General features: G+C 39.2%; 1 pseudogene; it reads right to left on the bottom strand.

Annotated features, from left to right (window-relative positions):
* Window positions 1–9,029: 9,029 nt before the first annotated feature.
* LOC128560018 (dnaJ homolog subfamily C member 21-like) lies at window positions 9,030–10,526 on the bottom strand (annotated as a pseudogene).
* Window positions 10,527–13,969: the final 3,443 nt, after the last annotated feature.

Genomic DNA, 13,969 nt, shown 5'->3' with positions numbered 1-13,969 from the left:
TTCTGGAACACACGTTTCTGTCTAAACCAGACATCCTCAAACTATTTAAACAGGGGGCCAGTTCACTGTCCCTCAGACCGTTGGAGGGCCAGACTATAGTTTAAAAAAAAAAAACTATGAACAAATTCCTATGCACACTGCACATATCCTATTTTGAAGTAAAAAGCAAAATTGCAACCAAAAAATAGCCGGGCGTTGTGGCGGGCACCTGTAGTCTCAGCTACTTGGGAGCCTGAGGCAAGAGAATCGCTTAAGCCCAGGAGTTGGAGGTTGCTGTGAGCTGTGTGAGGCCACGGCACTCTACCGAGGGCCATAAAGTAAGACTCTGTCTCTACAAAAAAAAAAAAAAAGAAAAAAAAATTATGAACAAATTCCTATGCACACTGCACATATCCTATTTTGAAGTAAAAAGCAAAATGGGAACAAATACAATTCACACCGCTTCATGTGGACCGCGGGCCGCAGTTTGAGAACGCCTGGTCTAAACCATCCTTGTTGCCCTGGCCCAGCTGCCAGGCGTTTCACTTACCATAGTGTCTTGCAGGAGTGCATTGTTTCCTGCATAGGACTTTAACTGCCCTGCCAGGCTGTGAATGACTGAAGGGCAAAGAACATGATTTAGCTGTGATGCTCACAAGGGCACTTCAAGGGCCATAAGGGTAGAGACTGGGTCTCCTCTGTTCTCTGCTGTCACCCAAGAGCTTTACGATGGTATTTGACTCACCACAGTTGTTATTAAATGAGTGTATTTATATGTCCAGTATTTTTCACATAAGAGGGATTTAATATTTTCTGAACTGACCAAATGGGCTCAGAAGTTTTAGGTTCAGTCATGAATCTATTGGCAGTTCATTCTTGATCTTAGGAGTTAATCCAGCTATGAGGTTTGCAATGAAATTTACCAGTGGAAGTGTTACTACTGTACCATAGGCTTACATAACGTGATTATAAATAGTTGAATGATAGATTCGTTAGGAACAGAAGCACCTTAATAAAGGCTCCCTCTTACTGGAGCATCGACAATGTGCTAGAGTAGAAACTGTTCTTAGCTTTCATACATATTAACTATTTTTTTTATTAATTCGCTGTTACTAACTCTTTGCATTGTGAAGTCAGCATTATTACCCCCATTTTATAGGTGATGAAACCAAGGCACAGTAAGTCCAGATGACTCCCTCAGACAGCGAGGGGTTCAGAGCTGGGAGCCAGGCTAGGCAGTGTGGTTTCAAAATTTCTTCTCTTAATCTTCTATGCTGCCTTTAGTCCTTTTTCTATGTTAACCATGTCTACCTGTGGGATTGCTTTCAGTTGTAACAGAAAACCTATTTCAAATGGCTTAAACTATGTGGAGGATTTCTTGGCTCATTTAACCAAAATGTTCACAGACAGACTAGACTCTAGGTTTAGCTTGGGCTGGGCTTTGGTTTGGTTCTTGTGATTCTCACAGCTCTGTCTTTCTCAAGATGTCAGCCCCATTCTCAACTAGGTGGGGGGCCTGGTAGGAAGCTGGCTGTATTTGTTTAAGGCACCAACATCCCGTGGAAGAGATGATGTCTTTAATTGTTCCCCAGATGGAAAAACCTTCTTTCACAGAAGTCCCTGCAAATGTCTCTTCCACTCCTACACACTGCAACTCAGCCATAACCCTCCAGGACCAATGGCCGATGGGTGGGTTTGTGCACATGAGTTCATGTCTGTGCTGCTGGCCTCCCTGGTAGAGCCAGTGATGGAGTCAGCTTCCCCTGGAGACACAAGCTCCTCAGGGGACACGTGAGTGAGACAATGGAGGGTGGTTGTTGCCAAGAGATGGCAGAATGGCAGGCAGAATGCACCATCATTTAATAAGTCCTGAATTACTGAGTGCTCACTGTACCCTCCTCTGAAGAACGCAAGCCCCAAGATAAAGCAAATCCCAAAGCTGGTTAAAAATCCACGTATCGCTGAACTATAAACTTCAAAATCAGGTTCTAACAACCCTGTCAAGGAACCTTTTAAAACTGTGTCTGATTGTAACTTTTCAGAGAGAATAGCATTTGTTTCTAAACAGTTTTTTTTTAAACTATATACAGAATAAGACTACTAAGAAGTTGGAATATTGTAGTTAATTGTGATAGAAGAAATAGTTGGAAACTAGAATTGATGATTATGTAGCTCTCACTGTGTGTTTTGGTGATAGTTTCTGTAATCGTAAAAGCAGTAATAACAGTACTATGTAGTAAGATCTGCAGCGTGGCTCACTACTAAGATTTCATTTTTAATTTCCCTATGAGCCCATATGCAACTAAGGAATTGAAAATTTCACTGAAAAGTCAGAGGTTAGAACATATTGCAGAATGTCTGTTAATGAGGCAATTTCAACCTCATTTCTTTTCTCTTTCACTAAAATTGTATGTGCCATGTTTAAAACTGATTTCAAATCTAACTCCGGTAGAAATCATTCTTTTTCATTCATTTAAAACGTTTTGAATTATTGAGAGCCAAGCACTTGGTGAGTACTTGTCAATCTTTGTCGCATTTGAATTCTCTATGGATTTTTTTATTTTGTTCTGGCAACTTATTGTTTTTCTCATTTCATTGAATTATTTCTCTGTTATGTTTTGGTTTGCTGAGCTTCAGGAGAAATTATTTTATTTTATTTTATTTTTTATTTTAAAAATGCAAATGAATTTTAATACAGAAAATGAAGACAGCATTTTGCAAATTTGTTGCTCAAAGGGGTATCTCTTTTTGAGGAAATCAGCATGTGATACTCTGAGAGATGAAATTTTACAGCCTGTACACCAAAATTAAAAAATGAAATTAAACAATGAAATGGTTACCAAGGTAATGCAGGTCAGGGGATCAAAGATGAAGGGTCACACATTATTAAAAAGAAATCCAAAAGGGCGGCTATGTCATGCTCTCATTAGTGTTCCAATCTTGCCTCTCTTATGGTAGACTTGAACATTTTGGCAAATAATTTGCAATAGATGCTTTATCGCAGCTCAATTTACAATCGCCAAAATGTGGGAAGAGCCTCAATGCCCACCAACCTAGGAATGGATTTACAAGCTGTGGTATACGTATACCATGGAAGACTATTCAGCCATTAAAAAGATGGAGACTTTTGAAGGGTGCCTGTGACTCATAGGAGTAGGGTGCTGGCCCCATATACCTGAGGTGGCAGGTTCAAACCCAGCCCCAGCCAAAAACTGCAAAAAAAAAAAAAAAAAAAAAATGAAGACTTTACATCTTTTGTATTAACCTGGATGGAGGTAGAACACATTCCTCCTAGTAAAGCATCACAAGAATGGAGAAGCAAGAATAGTTCTAATATGAAGGCTTATTCATAGTAGATGAGCTGATACAAGGTGGGGGTAGGGGAATGAGCAAGTGGGGAGAGGGAAAGGGGAGGGAGAGGGATGGGGACACAGTGCATGGCACACTTCTTGGGGGTGTGACACAATTATAAGAGGGACTTTATCTAACAATTATAACCACTGTAACCTAATTCTTTGTACCCTCAATCAATCCCAAATAGTAAAAATAAATTTAAAAAATTTTAAAATAACTTGTCAGGGAGCGTCGGCTGTCTGAGGGACATGCTCAGTCCAGGTCATGAGGAGGAGGAAGAGGCTGTGGCCTGAGGAGGAAAATGGCTGCCAAAAACAAGCAGGAAGAGTGTTTCCCAAAGTGTGTTCTGCAGAACTAGCACCTCCTGTGTTCTCCACAGATTCATCAGATTTCTTTCCTGAGAGTTTTTCTCTAAACTCTGCTCCTCCCTACCTGACTGAGCGTTTTTACTTCCTGCCAGCAGAGCAAATCTTACAAAACTCAAACTCAAGTATATCTTGTTTCTGCTTACAGAACCTTAACAACTTGGTACCTGTAGAAAAATATTCAAACTCCTTGAGAAGGTTTTAAAAATGCTTTCACAAGATGATGGCCTGAACCTGACCAGCCACATCTCGGGCTGCTTTCGCCGGCATACACCCCGGAACCTGCTCTGCTGAACTTCTTCCTCACTGTGTGCGAAAGAGAGAATTGTTCACAAATGTCATTTGTACCTTCTGACCCTTATTTCTGGGACATTGTTTCCTACTGTTCTCTACCTATCTAAAGTCAACTCCTGCTTTGAGACCAGCTCACACATTTCTCATTCTGTAATGGCTTCTGCAAAGGCAGAGTGACCCTTCCTTTATTATACTGCCATAACACTGATGTGACTCCACTGATGTGGACTCTTATTACTCTACTTGATACATCACATTGTAATTTTCATATGCCTCTCTCTTGAAAAAGAGATGTGGTTTATCTTTGTAAGCCTAAGGCCTACGCACATGGTACCCAATAATCATTTTCTGAGTTACCATTTACCAATGCACCAATCTAAACAATATTTTGACCATTGGAGAAATTTCTTATTTATTTATTTGCAGTTTTGACCGGGGCCGGGCTTGAACCTGCCACCCCAAGAATATGGGGCCAGTGCCCTACTCCCTGAGCCACAGAAATTTCTTTTATTGCTTAACATGAAATTACTAAGTGCTCTTTCTGGGCCAAGCACTGCGCTGGCATTTGGTCCCAAAACGTAGCATAGAGGCTTCACTTTATTTGTAATAACTCAGGGTCTTTTTGGACAGTTTAATGTTTACCTTGGCTTTTGTGACTTTGTATGGCATATTAAAGTGAGAATTATCATTGTCAGAATTTTATTGGATATTATTATTTTTTCCCGGTACGTAGAAATTTCTTGGTAGGGCAAATGGGATTTGATATCTTTGTGATATCATGATTAAGATGATGGCAATTGACGTTGCCATTTTCTCCTTCCAAATAATTTTATGCCTTTCATGTAATTTATTGTAACAAACTTAATTTTTCACATTTCTCTCTGTAGATTATTAAACAACAAAAGGAAAATATCTTTAATTTGAAGTAAGGTTCTGACTTGGCCTTCATATTATAACTTTTTATTAGAAACCTCAGTGAATTACTCCAAAGTTTTCTGATTGACATATGAATCTGAAAAGTGCATGTTACAAACGAAAAGTTGTGGTACACTTAAGTGATTTTTTAAAAGTTCATCGAAGAGGGTGGCGCCTGTGGCTTAAGGAGTAGGGTACCAGCCCCATATACCAGGGGTGGCAGGTTCAAGCCTGGCGCTGGGACAAAACTGCAAAAAAAAAAGTTCATTGAAGAACAGCCTTGGGATCATAAGTTCTAATTCTGAATCAATCAAGGCACGCTGACTTTGTTCAGGAATATTCTTATTTTAAATATGCACAAAATATAAAAAGCTTATGTCATTTCCCCATCATAAAGAGAATTCATTATCAGCATCATAGTGAAAAATTTGTTAGGTGATATTTCAGAATTGATTCAACATTTTCCAGTTGCTGTGAAATGTATTCATTTTCCTTCTAATTAATAATTTTAGAAACAGAATTTAACATTCTTTTCAAATTTCCAAGTGGTACTTTTTCGTGAGTGGTTTCATAACAAAGAAAATTTTGATTTTTTCTTCTTTATGGTTACTCGTTCTTTGCCTTTAGGATGAATATATTTCATCAAAGCATAGGAAATGCTATCCTTCCCAAGTGATTATTGTATCAAAGGCCTTTGGAGAAATTGAGGTTTTAAAATAACCCAAAGCTAGGTTAATGCTGAATAGTCATTCCACAAATAAGGCAATATTATTCTGATCATCAGCAGGAAGTAAAGCAAGGGAGTCTGAATTTTCTTATTAAGGAGAGAGAATTTATCTTTTATTTCTTAACAGAATAGAATTTATCTTTTATTTCTTAACAGACAGATTTGAACAAATCCAGTGCCTGTTGAGTTCTGTGTTTCTTAGTCCTGAACAGTAGAGAACCAGGGTGTGACATCTTGAGGTTTCTCTCTGCCAAGCTCTGTGGAATGTCTTCTTGCATCCCAAAGTAGAGATCGGGCATGAAAACCAGATGGTGACAGATGTGCTCATTTTAATATGATGCTGCCAGTTGTCACTGTTCTTTGTGACAGGCCTCAGTAAGCATATGTGTCTTCCTAGAACTGGGCTGAAATCGTGACATTTCATCATTCATCACAGACCATCTCAGCCTCTCTTGAACTGAGCAGCTGGTCTACTCAAAAGATGAGCTCTACTGTCCTGACTACAGCCAACCATGCAGATTGAAAATGTGTGATTCCAGTCTGCTTCAGACCCAGGGTAAAGACACATTTGGGGCCATCTCACTCAGCCTCATTGCAAAGATGGATGGCAAGAAATATATAGCAAGATGGTACATGCAGGATTAATTCATGGTGGAGCAGCAGTTCCAAATGCTGAGTGATGTTAACTTTCTTGTTTTCATTGTTGAACTGCGACCATCTCCCTTGTGGGCAGTTAGGGAAGGGTGCAACCAGTGCTGGGGAAATGTGCACAGGTGGGAACAAAGACACACAATTCTTGGCTTTTATAGTCAAAAGTTATCTTGGTATAAGGCCAAAAAGATTTAAAGTAGGTCCACTCTCAGAGAGAATAGGTGTGTCTTTCTAAACTTTATACAAGATAAAAGAATTTCCTGGGAAGTGGAGAGTTCAGAAAATAAGTAAGCTGGAAGTATTTTAGGGACAAAGCATTCTGTCCTCTTCTCACATTAGGAGTCTGGAGTGAGTGTGTGTGTGTGTGTGTGTGTGTGTGTTAGGGAGGACATGGTACAACTAACTAAGCAGGAATATGAGAACCCATGGTTTGTGCCCTACTACTCAGCTGGCCTCTTGCCAGGGAGAAGCCTCATGCAGTGTGAGAACAGTGGATTGGAGCATCCACATTTAAGAGAAGTAGCAGTTTGGCCAAGAGGTCTTGGGGCTGGGTGAGTAGTAACCAGAGAAGTGAGTGGACTGTGTCGTCAATGGAATTACTGGGATTGGCAATGCTGAAATCCAAGTGGGTGTCAAAAAAGGACCTACCCACTGGCCATTGCCCTGTGTGGGTAAATGCAGCCTCACACATGCTGTCTAGTAGCACGTGAGTCAAGTCACATCGTTACAAAGGATGTCAGCATGGGATGTCAGTATGAGAGAGACTCCCTGCTCTACCACCACAGCAGGGCAGCAGTTCTTTAACTACCACCCACTCTCTGGACCCTAAAAGTGTTGGTTAGGGATAAAACAGGAGTGCATATATCTTAAATGTGAATTAAAGGAAAAATTCGAATTAACTAAAAGGAGTCACTGGATTGGACTGAGGAGAATGGAAGTGGACTAAATTCAGATTCTTTTTTAGCATCATGAAGAAATGGGAACTCATGATAGATAATACATTTGTTAGAAAAAATAAAGTTATGTTTAGGCACCTCTGAGAATTCCATGGGCTACTGTAATGCCTATGCTGAAATGCCTGTGCATGTGTGCAGGGATGATCAGCAGAGGGAAGGCAGCGGGTGACACGTGCACAGTCACGGATCCCTTCACGTGGGGGTACGTTCCAAGGAATGTGGCAGTAGGCAATTCTGTCCCACAAACATCAAAGAGTGGACTTACACAAACCTAGATAGTATAGTCTACCATACACCTGAGACATACAATGTTGGACAATTAAGGTCAGGAACTTATCCTAGAAAAAGTGCTACATACCTCATTGCTGAATATTATGACAGTCACCTTCAAAGTATTCCACTTGGGATGCTGTGCACCAGTGGCAGCACCTAGTTCACCTTTTAAAGCACTTTTTTCTGTTGCTCTAGGCTACAAACCTGTATGACGGGTTACTATACTAAACACTATAGGCAATTATAACACAGTGGTAAGTATTTCTGTGTCTAATATGTCTAAAGATAGAAAAGGTACAGTAAATAAATGTCATAAAAGATAACTAGATCACTTGTGGAGGGCACGTACCATGAACGGAGCTTGCAGGACTGGAAGTTGCGCTGGATGAGTCAGTGTGTGAACGGCGAGTGAGCGTGAAGGGTCAGGACACGACTGTCGACTTTATAAACACCGGACACCAAGGCTACGCTACATTGATAAGAAATAATTTCCTATGTTTCATAATAAATAACTTAAGCTTACTGTAATGTTTTTACTTCATAAACTTTTACTTTTTAACTTTTCTGAAATTTTGTGGTAACACTTAGCTTAAAACATAAACGCATTGTACAGCTGAACAAAAATATTTTCTTTCTGTCCTAATTCTATAAACTTTTTCTTATTTAAAATTTTTTCAATCTTATTTTTACTTTAAAATTTTTTCATAAACAAGTAAGACACATGGGAGGCCCAGGCAGGTGGATTGCTTGAGCTCAGAAGTTCCAGACTAGCCTGAGCAAGAGTGAGACCCTTGTTTCTAAAAATAGCTGAGCATTGTGGCCGGCACCTTTAGTCCCAGCTACTCTGGAGGCTGAAGCAAGAGGATTGCTTGAGCCCAAGAGTTTGAGGTTGCTGTAAACTAGGATGCCATGGCACTCTACTGAGGGCAACAGAGTAAGACTTTGCCTTAAAAACAAACAAACAAACAAGCCCCTAGGACACAATAGGCTTACATGGGGTCAGACCATCAATGTCACAGTCTTCTACTTCCACATCTTGTTTCACTGGAAAGTTCTCAGGGGCAAAAACACACATGGAGTTGTCATCTCCTCTGATAACAATGCAGCCTTCTGGAATATCTCCTAAAGGATTTGCTTGAGACTATTTTATAGGAAACTTCTTTGTTTTTTTAATAAGTAGAAGGAATATTTTTAAAATAATGATCAAAAAGTATAATTTACTAAATACATAAGCAAATAAAAGTCTTTTATTATCATTATCAAGTGTTATGGTCTTAGGCATGGTACATGATTGTATGCGCTGCACTTTTTGTACTACTGGCAACACAGCAGCTTTGTTTATGCCAGCATCACCACGGATGTCTGAGTAATGTGTTGTGCTAGGACACAGCACAAGAAACCGAGAGTATATATTCTTTCCAAACTTTTCTTTCTTTTTTTTTATGTGTTAAAACAATTTAATTCTCCCTGTACATTTCTGTCCACATGAACCAGCAGCAATCAAGAATACACACTTTACAATATTTACCTGTTCTGAGACATTCAAATCAATTCGGATGGCTAAAGTAGAATCAATCACTAATGAAATGTTTAAAAAATAAATATGAAACAAAAAAATGCTTTTATAAGTAAAAAATAATCTTCCACAATGCAATAAATTGCAGATCACTGACATTTTAACTTTTTGAATGATTTCAGTTTAGTTTTTTGGTTTCAAAAATCCAGATAGCAAAAAAAAAAAAAAAAGAAAATGTGTAGGCAGAATTTCTGTTTTTACGTTTTTCCTTCTTGCTTTGACTACTTGGTACACTGTTTAAAGATGATGATAAAGGTGCTCTTGCATGACCTCTGGCCTTCAGATGTTCAAAAAATTTATTCCGAGATGGAAATTCACAATGGCAGGGGTTGTACAGCTGAGAAGCAGGTCAGTCTCTGTCTGTGGTTCAGCAGGTACTTTGACAGTTTTTTCATATCTTTGGTGTTCTTTCCTTTGGATTTAGGAACACTTTTAGCTTCACTTTTTGCATCCTCACGTGGTTCCATGGTCTCTGTGACACCAGCATTTTCTTGGGAACTGGTTTCCGATTCTTTGGCATTGTCTTGATTTAAGTTAGGATCTTCTGGGTCAATCTTTACTCTTTCTCCAGTTCCATTTTCATTGAAATTGTCATCATAATCCTGTGCTGGCTTCTGTTTCTTTTTCTTCTGTTTTTTAGAAAGCCTTTGTTTTGGTGCATCTTCCATTTCTTCCTCAGAATTGTCATTCAATGGATTGTCACCAAATTGAGGTCCTGAAATTTTTTTTCCCCCTTCTCCAACTGTTGCTTTAACAAGGCAACCATTTCCCGATGTTTCTTGGACTTCTCATGATTCTTCATGGCCTTTTCCGTCTTGAAAGATTTGTCACACGCTGGGCAGTACAGGTCGTCCGAAAGCTCATCACTGTCTTTCCTATCCTGTCCATCTTTGAGTTCATGTTCCTCTGCTTCATTTTCATCCGATCCATCTCCAAACTCCTCTTCGTACTGCGCCTCCATCTCTCGGAGCTCCTTCCCCAGGTCGGCCCCGGCCGTCCCCTCTGTTCTCCGCGCGGCTCCGCCCGTTTTCTCTGTGTCCGCTTCTGCTGCCGCCTCTTCTCCTCGGCCTGCCTCGCCTTCTCCGCTTTCTGTTCTTCCACAAGTTTCCAAAGTGCCTGCACTTTTTTACTTCTTTTACGAATGAAAGCCACCAGCTGACGGACCAGCTGGCTCTTCTCTTTCCTTGCTTTGTCCCGAACCTTTTTGTTTTCTTTTTCCATGGCTGGTTTTTCCCAGCGGTTTGAAGCGTGCCGTGTAGCATACTCTTCCTTCCAAGGAAAATCTTCTGCGTGCAGAAACTCTGCCAATACGCCTGGAAAGGACGGACCACCGTGTCACTGTCACTCTGGGAGTCTCCAAAGGTGGGGAAATCCTCAACATCCTCCTCTAACACACATTCTAGTTCTTCCTTTGCAATCATTTCAAAAACATTGCGGTACACAGTATAGAAGCCCTTTTCATCATCTCCATAGCCAGACTAACAGGTTACAGTGAAAGAGTGAAGCAAATCTGAGCCGTCACCTCGATATTCTCCCGCCTTTGAGTAGAGCCTCTCCATGATGATCATGCCAGGCTCTTTCCTGAGGTCACTCAACACGTCCTACGCTGCTCGGATTAATTTAAATTGTTCAGCTGCTTCTGCGGCGTTATCTAAAGATTTTTATCTGGGTGCCATTTCAGGGCCAGCTTCCGATAGGCCTTCTTGAGCTCCTCGTCGCTGGCACGTCCGGGCCGGGCAGGGGCCAGGAGCTGGAGCCCGGGCGGGCCGTCTGGCCAGCCAGCGAGCGCGGTGGCCTTTTCCAAACTTTTCAAACTAAATTAATCAGGTAGCAAATTCATTTTTGTAGCAAAGTTTGAAGAATAATCACATTGTCTTATTTTTAACATAATGCAATAAATTAAAAAATTAATTAAAATATCTTTTTTGAAACTTAAAAGCGTATCTTTAGAAAACACTTAAAAAGGAAATCAAAAAGGGAATAACAGATATTATACAATGAGAAAACAATATATCACAATGTGTGAAATGTGGCCAAATACAGGCAGAGGGAAAAGTTTAGTCATAAGTGCATTTGTCAGGAAAGATAATATATTAGGAAAAGAAAGAGAACTAAGCATTCATGCTAAATATATATTTAAAAAGGAAAAAATAAAAATAAAATTATTAAGAATAAAAATAGAAGAATGTGGATAATTACTACATGTGTAAACTTTTTTGTAATCAAACACAAAGACTTTGTAAATTTGTCAAAATAAAAAAGAGCACAAATAAGTAATACAACAACAGAAATAAGGAAAACAAACACAAGTTGGAGGAACAGTTTTAGAAACAGAAAATAATAGCAAATACAACTTTATATTATTTTATTTGTAACCTACATGTATGAAACAGTGTATCTTGAGATTGTGTTGTTAGAATACAGTTTGCCAAGAGCTACTGGAGACTATTTTCCTGGCCACCTAGAGGATACTTATTAGCAGTAGAACAGAATAATTCTACACACAGAGAGAAGCAAAGTTAACAGATACTGGCGAAGACAGAGACAGAGATTGAGATAGAAGAAAACAGAGAAATAGAGGGAGAAGGAGGCCTGGCCAGAGCCATGCTGTTTGGTACTCGAGTACGGCTCACTTCTTGGAGATACATTAACTTACTCAAAACATAGCAAGAAATGGTTTGGGGCAAATCTCTCATGTTTGATGACTGAAAGAATATCTTTATAAAATAACGCAATACAATAAAAGGCATTAAGTCTCCAAATGACAAATAGCCAATACATTCTTTCAAGGAAATAAGCGAATTAAATCTATATCTGATTGCCTTTTATTGATTTATTTAATCCTTAATCATCCTGGAGGAGATGAGTACTCTACAAATTTATTGAGCATGCTTATTTACCTGGAATTGCACTCCTTTTTTCAATTATTAAACTCTCTAACGTACAGAATTAATTCCTATCTACTAAAAAAAGTGATTAATAGAACCAGATGGAAATAGATTTAATGACATGTTGATGATGGAAATAGATTTAAATGGCTTTGGGGTTTAACCAAGGAAATTTAGGAATAAGCTTCAGCATTCTCTCTCTTTAAAAACAAAACAAAACAAAGACCCTGGAAAAATATTCCTTAGGATATATAGTTCTACATGCAGAGGATGCCTGAACCATAGAAAATGGTTCATGGGAGGGGCTGATAGAAATTTTCAGATCTATTCAAAAGTGAAACTTGAATATATATGGAACTTTATGTAGGGAGAAGGGCAAGAATTTTGAAAGAAGCCTGTGTATAGTCTCTTTCTTTTAGGCAGTAGTTTCTCATCATTGTTTGACTTACAAATTTAATGAGGAATGTTGTATCCAGTTTCAACATAACATTGGAAAAAGTCTTATTTGAAGTCTGATCCTTTGGCAAAGGCGCTGCCAGAAAAACAATTTAATATGAAAAGCCACTCCTTCATATTTCTAAAAAACAAGCCCAAGAAACAAGATCTAAAAAAATCAGCTTATATGAAAAATGATTAGGAAATAACTGTAATTTTGGGGGTTTCAAATCAGCTTCTTCTCTATATAGAATTTATGCAGGAAAACATAATCCCCATCAAACCAATCTGATGTATGAAGTTAACCCTTCTGTTCTTCCCATCATTTCATCAGAGATGTGAGTTTGGACGATGGATTACATATGAACATTTTATAAGAGAAAAAGTATCTAAAACCAAGTCTCAATCAAGATTAAAAGTAGCAAGTCAAGTTCAGTGTCAGGAATTCAGCCATGGAGAGGGAACAGCATTGGAGGTAGTCATGAGGACAACCTTTCCTAAATGCCACTTCTTCTGTGTCAGGACCTACATTGATTTATTTGCTTTTTTTTTTTTGCTGTTTTACCCCCCTGAGACATCCACTGTGAAATATTTTCTGAAATATTTGTTCTTTGAATCTTTGTCCTTTTTCTCTTATCTACACCTTGGTTTTAATTAATAGAGAATAAAGGTAGATACTTGCCATGTATGGTAGCCTCATGCCACTTTCCAGGGCAATGCTGCATCCGTATTTATTTACTTTATAATAGCATCTGCTATCTCCTGGAATGCTATTTTAAATTTATCTTTATGATTATACTCGTGAGGTCACAGAACTCACTAAGTTACACTGAGCCCATTAAGACCATGGTGATATTGGCTTTAATCCCAGCTAGAAAAAACAAAAAGTGCCTTGACTTGCAGCGAGTGGAATTTCTGAGTCACACAGGCACACGTCCCTGCCCTGCTTCGTACACAGATGTATCCTCAGAAGATGAGAGCCACTCTGACGAGGCATTTCCCTGTTTTGGCCAAAGATATTCAGAACAATTAGCTAATTATTTAATTTATTTAAAAGGTATTTTTTGTCTTCATGTGAAATTAGAAGATTTTTATTCCAGGAGATCTTGATGTGTTTATCACATAATTTTTCTAATGAAGATTGAAGGTCCTTAGGAACTATTATCCAGGATTTTTTTTTTTTTTTGGAGACAGTTTCATTTTGTCACCCTGGGTAGAGTGCTCTGGTGTCATAGCTCATAGCAATCTCAAATTCTTGGGCTTACACAATCCTCTTAGCCTCAGACTCCCAAGTAGCTGGGACTAAAGGCCCCCACCACAATGCCCAGCCTATTTTTAGAGATGGGGGTGTCGCTTTAGCTCTGGCTGGTCTTGAACTCCTCAGCTCAAGTGATCCACCCGCCTTGACCTCCCAGAATGCTAGGATTACAGGCGTGAACCCCCATGCCTGGCTATTACCCAGGCTTTAACTTTCTATTCCCTAAGGAGCCAGCCAGCTAATACCAGTAAGATTACAGGAGAATACTATAGAAGCTTGCTATGTAACAACTTTATTG

The sequence above is a fragment of the Nycticebus coucang genome, chromosome 11 (assembly GCF_027406575.1).
Source record: "Nycticebus coucang isolate mNycCou1 chromosome 11, mNycCou1.pri, whole genome shotgun sequence".
NCBI classification, from domain to species: Eukaryota; Metazoa; Chordata; class Mammalia; order Primates; family Lorisidae; genus Nycticebus; species Nycticebus coucang.
Note: the sequence above shows the minus strand (reverse complement) of the source record. Positions and strands in the feature narration are given on the sequence as shown.